Raw genomic sequence first — 7,877 nt, forward strand, 5'->3', positions numbered from 1 at the left:
GGTTGAGAAATGATTTTCTCGTGTTTTAATTTTGGTTTTATTCATTTATAATTCACAAGAATGGGTTTTTTTACTGGGTTTTTAATATCGGATATTCCAGCAAAGCACGCATATCTTTCACCTTTGTCTCAGCTATACTATTTAGAAAAAAAGTCGCTAAATATTACCAAAAGTACAAAACTGTGTGGAACTTGTTGGAAGAGCTTAAATTATTCTAAACTGTTAATTCCTAACTTTATATATATATATATATTACGTATAATGTTATTTTTTAAATTTAGTTTGCAGAATTGAAAATGAAAATGACAAGATTTTTTTAAATATAAAAGTTCCTCGTCATTTTCATTTAAATAATGCAAATTTATAAATTAGAAAAAATTGTTATAAGTAATATAAATATATATATATATATATCAAAATTCTAATATGCTTTTAAGTCATAATTTAGGATTATTATCACACCAGGTTAACGCTGAAAGACAGTCTGTAAGGAAGCTTAATTTCAGCCCTCTTTTAACATAAGACTAAATGATAGTCTAAAACCTAACTGAATTTCAGTTCTTCAACAAGCTTAGAGCTAAATTTCAGCTCGTATGACATCTTACTTATAGTAAGATAAGGGTATTCTTTTTAAACATTTTTTGAGTACTGATTTTCAGTCAATATGATCTACTTCCGTTTACATCTTGAAAAAAGACAACTTATAAGCTTAAAAGAAGATTTTGTTTTTACTGTGATCAGAGGAACTATACTATACTTTTGTCACACAATAAAATTCACCGACAGAACAAAAATGAACAAACCTGATTACACAATTAAGCAGATTGTGAACAACCAATCAGATTTCTGCATTTCGTTTCTGTCGGTAAATTTTTTTTCTTTCGACAAACGTGTAATTCAATAACATTTTTTCTCATTGTACACTGAAAAAGAAGTATATCATTGATTCAAGAAAATCATTTACTTGTCCGTATTTTATCCACTAATTTTCATAATTCAAGAAAATTTACTTCAAACTAGTAAAATTTTCTTAGATCAAGAAAATATTTAATCAAATACAGACAAGTAAATGAATTTTCTGGATTCAATACTATTTTTTTTAGTGTTGACAATTTTATGGTACTCTGTAAAATTGAATTAGTAAAAATTCGTTCACTAATTTAAATTAGTGGAAATTTCTACTAATTTTTAGTTATTTTTCATTAAAACTTTAGGGAAAAAAATATTACTAAATTAATTAGTAATATTTACCTGAAAATTAGTAAAAATTTCTACTAAGAAAACAGATTTAGAGATCTAGGTTTCCCATATTAGGCCCACGACAAAAGCCAGGCTAACTAAGAGCCATCCAAGGCTCAGACTCTAATTTCTGCACGGAATAGTAATATCTATATAAAAGTTGCTTATTTATATATATATATATATGTACCTTTAGTTCGCGGTCTGCGTTTACTTTCGAAAAGCCGTTCTCCTTCAAATCTTTCCTTGCTCTTCGCCCAGTCGAAGGACAGGATAACGGTGTCATCCCTGAAAAAAGTGCCAAAGAATGCATGAGACACTAATAATAATGTTAATAAATTAATGAAGATGAATAACTTATCGATTATATTGACTGTATAATTAACATAAGGAAGAATCGCCATTTGTCAGGAAATTTATTATAAGGAACATTTCATCTCTTTTTTTAAAATCCTAGTCAGTCACCTTCAGCCCTAATAAAAAAAATACTAAGCGAATGAATCGTATACAAAACACATATAGGATTGCTAATAGTTTAAATCTGATATATTCGCAAAAAGAGAATTCACGCGAAGAAAATTTGAAAATTAAAAATTCAGACATATATATATATAACCTGAATTTATTGATGACGTAAATGTCGAAGTTGAAAGTGTTTTAGAATAAATTTTCCTGAGTCTTGATTATGTTAACATGTAAAAGGACCAATATTAGCACAGATAATTGAAACGTCGGTTTATACACGCGCAGATAACTACTGGAAAACAATTTATGTGTTAAACGTACATTCAACCTATTACCTATACTTATATATACTCCTCTCGCAAAGCACGGAAAACGTGCTGCAATGTATATATAATATAATATGTTGCACTAAACCAACCGCTTTCAATGAAGATCCATAAAAATAGAAAATTATGCAAATAAATTATGATTTTCAAAAATATATCGCGCGAGGGTTAATGCATACAGCCTCTCAACGAAATTAGTTCAAGGTGATGCCACCACTTCATTTTTCAGTAGTCATGTCCGGCTTTGGTCAGACGTGTGGTAATCACACTGCTTATTGAACTAAATAAAGCTTTTAAATGGCGTTTTACTCTTCTGAATTTCACAATATTCTGAAAAATAAGCAATAAAATGTTATAAAAAGATTTTGTAATGTTTAACTATAAATATGTATATTACGTATAAAATTATATACTTTTATGATAACCGCGCTAACATTACAATTTTTATATAAAGAAAGATATTGATTTAAACTTTAACCAATTGGTCAACAAAAGAAATATATATTTTAATTTTTATCCCAAAAATTCGATTTTATTAATAAATATTATCGTAAATGTTTTTTACTCTCACTTTTGACTAATTCAAATGCACCGCTTCGTTCATTTAATGAATTAGTAACTGTTTTGACTAATTTTTAATAAAAAAAATGTCTAATTGATAGTAGAAAACTACTCATATTTATTAGAGTTTACTAATTGAAATAATAGCCTTACTAATTTAATTAATAATATTCCACTATCAAATTAGTCAAAACGTTTACTAATTCATTTAACCAACGATTCGGCGCAGTTCAATTAGTCAAAAGTGACTATAATTTAGATTTAGAAAGTATGTTTGAAAATCACAATTGTGAATAATTTATTTTAAAGTTACTTATTAAAAAATAAACTTTTCATTTAAGAATATATAATATAATTTTAATGAAATAAAATATAACCTCAAAATAAATTATCTTTTTACTATTTTTTCTGTACCTACAGAATACTCAATCGGTAACTTACATTATTTGTAGGTTAGGTTTCACAATCAGAACAAAATTATTTTCTGCAAACTATATTCTTATGCGTATATAAGCAATAGCAGATATGCAAGATGTAAAATGTGTCTTATGGGATTGTTTCCTCAATCAGAGGTTATATTTATAATAGTTAATTAAAAGTTCCTTTTTAAATACACATGAACTGAAAATCAGTTTTTATTTTAGATGTAATGAAGTTTGTATTGAGAGTTGATCTTCTTTGTGTATATTCACTTCTTTAAATTATCATAAACATAATCTACAATTTTTTGCTTCTTACATCCCATTTCAGAGCTCGTCGCACATAATGATATAGTTTTACATTATAAGAATTGTAAATTGTGATAAAGAGGGAAAACACAAAAAGATATCACTTTGACGAGTTACAGAAGGAGAATGACGCATGCGCAGTTGCGTCTGTTTCAACTTCCTGACAGGGTTGGGCAAGTAACAAATTTTTATGTTAGGTTGGCAAACCTTGTTAAATGACCATAATAGTAGAGTGAACTATGCGTAAAAGTACAATTTCCCCTCTTTTCTCACACTAGTGCAAGAAAAACAGCGCACTTTAGTCGAATTTTTGACACAAGGTGTTATAGAAAAAAAAATGGTTTGAGTATATATGTGGGAAAGTGAAGACTTCCCTTTTACTTCCCTTTGTATGTAATGATTGAACAGGTGCATATGGTGGGCATTTTGGAATACAAACATGTATATATATATATATATTCTTTTTTCGGCTTCAGTGAGAAGAGTCTGAGCTGATGAGATTTACGGTACGCGCGGTTATACTTTCGCCTCGCACCGCGCTGCACCCACGACACATCCTTTATTCCCTTCTCCGCGGATATTTCTTTATTTATGACCGAGTGTTTTCTTGCACACGCTCTCGCTCATTGCGGCTGAGAGCCAGTCGAGTGCCACGACAGGATATAGCTCTGCATTGCTATTTTGCTATATACAATATCTATTAATGTGTATATGTAGATAGCGAGCTACAAGAGAATATACCGCGAAACTATCCACTCTATAACAGCCAACAGCAAAGAGAGTAAAGAGCGTGCTCTCGGCATAGAGTCGCGGAGCTAAGCTGGTCTCACGGTAGTTCGTCGGGTCAGGGGGCGATATATCTACCTTTACTTACCTCTACCTGTGTCTCTACTTATAGATTTTCTACCTGTGTGTGCGAACCTCGAGTGTCGCAAGAGGCTATTTCTCTCTCTCTCTCTCTCTCTTTCTCTATTTTTCCAATTCTCTGTATCTTTTCTCGTCCCTTTTAATACACTCCAAGATCAACACCGATACATAGTCCGTAAACACGCGATCGACGATTAGTTTTCAAAACGTTCAGAGAAAGGGAGAATGTGGCTCTGAAGCTACATATATGAGCTAACTAAAAGTAATGCTCTCTCAGGTAAATTGTATTCACATAAGGATTATCTTTTTATAAGTGACGATATTTGAACATAATCGCTGAAAATTATCTTATATTGGTTGAAGAAAAGTGCGTTTAACATTCTTTTGAAAAACAATTCAAAAAAGACTTGTTCAAAAAATTTCAACTAAATCCACTCATTATTTTGCGAGAAAAGTGAACGACAAATTAACAATGCGATGATCACGTGACCTAATGGAATCACATACTGTTAATTCTACATTTTTTGTCATTTGGTTTAGTTCAATTACTGCTATTATAGCTCATATCCCTTATCAGCCAATTTTGATTACTACTATTTTTCGGCAGACATACATTATATGTATATTTTAATAAAATTTATTTTCTTCTACAAAATTAACAAGGGTTAAATACTGTTTTTAGTTGAAAAATTTTAATGAAACATTATAATTATAGGAAAAAATGTTTCCCAATTTAAAATATGCATCATGAACATGCTTTACTGTGTATTGTTTTAAAGATTTTACATTACAGCAGATGATGTCATGATTTGAACACCACTATTGCGGTGTGAAATTTAAATTACCTCCATTTTCATCCGTAATGGTTCAACATTTTTAACATTGCTCCATTGTCTCTATATTGAATGCTTTCAACTATTATTTTCAAGCATGAAAATTTGAATGCTTTCAAAGAATAAAAAAAAATTGCCATAAATTACATTCTATTCCTCCCAACGAAAGTTTTTGCATTTAAACGCTCCCCCGTGTACCTATATACATTTGTTAATATAAACTATTTTCTATTTAAATATATTTTTACTGTGGAAGATATCTATTTATACATTTTTCACGTAAATATAATTCTTAAAACATATTCACAATTCATAAAATTAAATAGCAGAATTTTTAGCTTAGGAATCTTGTAAATTTGATGAAGCATAAGTATCAACCGTGTAATAAAAGACTTTAGATAATGGCGCTAAATTTAAAAATTTACAATATCAAGTTTGCTATTAATTCATTTAATAATTCAAAAAACAATATCAAGTTAATTTTATTTTAATATATTTTAATTAAAAATCTAAATTAATTAAAAAGTTAAAAAAGATTGTTGAATTTAAAAAAATAATATTATGACTCTTATTACCATTTCATTGAGTGACTTTTATAATGATAAAAATGATTTATCTACTTTGCCGCATAAATTGAAGATGGATCACAACATTAACCGTAATTGCAATCCGACATAAAAACATAATTATATATTTTGCTTGTATGTGTACAGTAAAACGTACAAATGCCTTCCACTTGAAGTTGCTGCTAGAAAATGAATATTTGCGGTTAGTCTTGTATTTTCGTACTCTTTGCCGACAGATCTGCCAAATGATCAGGTGTCATCAATGGTCATCACTAGAAAAGTTTGTTTTGATCGGTTGGTTTTTTCGATAGCGGCTTTTGTAAATTCTTCAATGTTTTAGAAATAATTCCGAGTGTTAAAATAATTAAATGTGTTCGGGAATTAAATGTTAAAGTGATTGATAAAAGGATTATGCAATCAATTGCAGGTGAGTAACACTTTCAAACAACATGTAGGTTAGAAAAATGTAAACAATAACACAAATGATGTTTTTATATTTGGAAAATAAAACCAATAATTCTCTTATGATTTCAGTATTTTCCCCGTCAATTAAATGTGGAACTTTGTTTACATACTGAAATAATTATTTTTTATCACTAATTTTTAATTATTTGTCTTTTACAGTAAAACTGTGATTTAGACAATTTTGTTAAAAACAGGCTTTTTTCTTTTCGATTTTAAGATTTCTTTTTCCTCTCATTTTATTTTTTCTTCGGTTTTTACTCGTCGATTTACGGAAATCAGATTTATAACGACAATTTTGTGTTTTGAATTTTTAGTTATTATACGAAAGACAGCAACTACGAACAGAGGAGACATTATAAAGAGGAATTCAACAATCTTTGTCCGGAATATAAACAATTATAAAAATACGTTAACAGTAAAAGTCGATATTATAAGTGGCAGCAGCAATATAATATAGTGAAAGCTCAGGGGAATTTTCAAGAACTCAAGGTAATTGTTTGAAATATTTTTTGCTAAATAGATAAAGTAAAATATTTTTTATATTTTGTTTGAGCCAATTTATATTTCCCCCAGAGTCCTTGTCGGATATTTATTAGTAAAATTTGATAATTCATGGAAATAATTTTTGTAAAATCACTCAATTTCTAATTCATCTTTTAGAGCTTACTTATAATTTATAAGAACTTACAAGCAGAAAAAAACGTAAAATTTGTGTTTGATGCACAAAAACATTTTATATAAATTTTCTTGATTTTTTTCGATTTTTAACGGTATTGGATTCTTAAAAAAGATGAAAAAAATTCAAACTTCGGGAATTATTTAAAGTTAACAGATTTACCTTCGTTTCAAAACTAATTTAAAAGACAATGAAAAATTGTAGATTTCTTTGTAAATTATTACAGATTTATGAATTTTGTTTCTCCCAATTGAATTTTAATTCTCAAAAAGTATATTACAAAATTTTTTACATTTCAGATAAAAATAAAAATTTTTAAAGATTACAATATGAATAACGATCCGGTCTTCAAGCAACGTAACACGAGACACGATTATTTGCATGGAAAATTGACTCACTTAAAGAATTTGGTCGAAGAATTTGATACGAAGCATTTCGGTGTTAATGGTAACAAGACAAGATTTTGAAGAAGAAAAATATTTGTTTAATTGAAAATTGTTGGATAGAAAATTAATTTGGCTTAATATATAAAATATGAAAAAAATTTAATAAACATTAATAGATTTAAAGAAGTTAATTTCAGAAATAAATAAAAAAAGAACAATAAACGAAATTAAACACAAGAAAATACTAAACAAAAATAATGTTACAAATAAATTTCCTTTCATTAAAGAAAATATTAATATATTGATAATATATTTTTTTAAGTTAGAAAAATGTTAATTATTTTTAATAAAAATTTGATTAACAAAATTAATCTGGTTTCAATTTATAATGACGATTAAATAAAAAATGTCTCGTGCCTCTAATAATTATATTGATTTTTTATTGAAGTTATAATGAATAGTAACAATAATTAATAATAACAATTAATTTTAATAAATTTTAATTTCTTTAATTTAATTAATTTGAAAAAAATATAATGAATTTTTCTTAATTTTGGGGTGGCGCAACGTTTGTATGAGGTTATTAATGACGGTTGTCCACTCCTCCCTCGTGAAACTTACATCCCCTTTCTTCTTTCACTGAACGTAAGCTATAAAAAGAAATTTTTTGATAATTATCATTATTATCACAAGTGGAAAGATTCAATGGAACGTGCTAATTAGAAATTCCGTTAGAATTTCGATTTTCATTAGAAGTTTTTTCCT

General features: G+C 28.0%; 1 long non-coding RNA gene across 1 annotated transcript; it reads left to right on the forward strand.

Annotated features, from left to right (window-relative positions):
* Positions 1-5,737: 5,737 nt before the first annotated feature.
* Positions 5,738-7,357, forward strand: LOC127278556 (uncharacterized). The gene is made up of 3 exons (XR_007842504.1): positions 5,738-6,012; positions 6,365-6,539; positions 7,026-7,357. It is a non-coding gene; the product is annotated as an uncharacterized LOC127278556 (long non-coding RNA).
* Positions 7,358-7,877: the final 520 nt, after the last annotated feature.

This window comes from Leptopilina boulardi, unplaced genomic scaffold (assembly GCF_019393585.1).
Source record: "Leptopilina boulardi isolate dan_hultmark-lab unplaced genomic scaffold, ZJU_Lbou_2.1 LbouV2_208, whole genome shotgun sequence".
Taxonomy (NCBI): Eukaryota; Metazoa; Arthropoda; class Insecta; order Hymenoptera; family Figitidae; genus Leptopilina; species Leptopilina boulardi.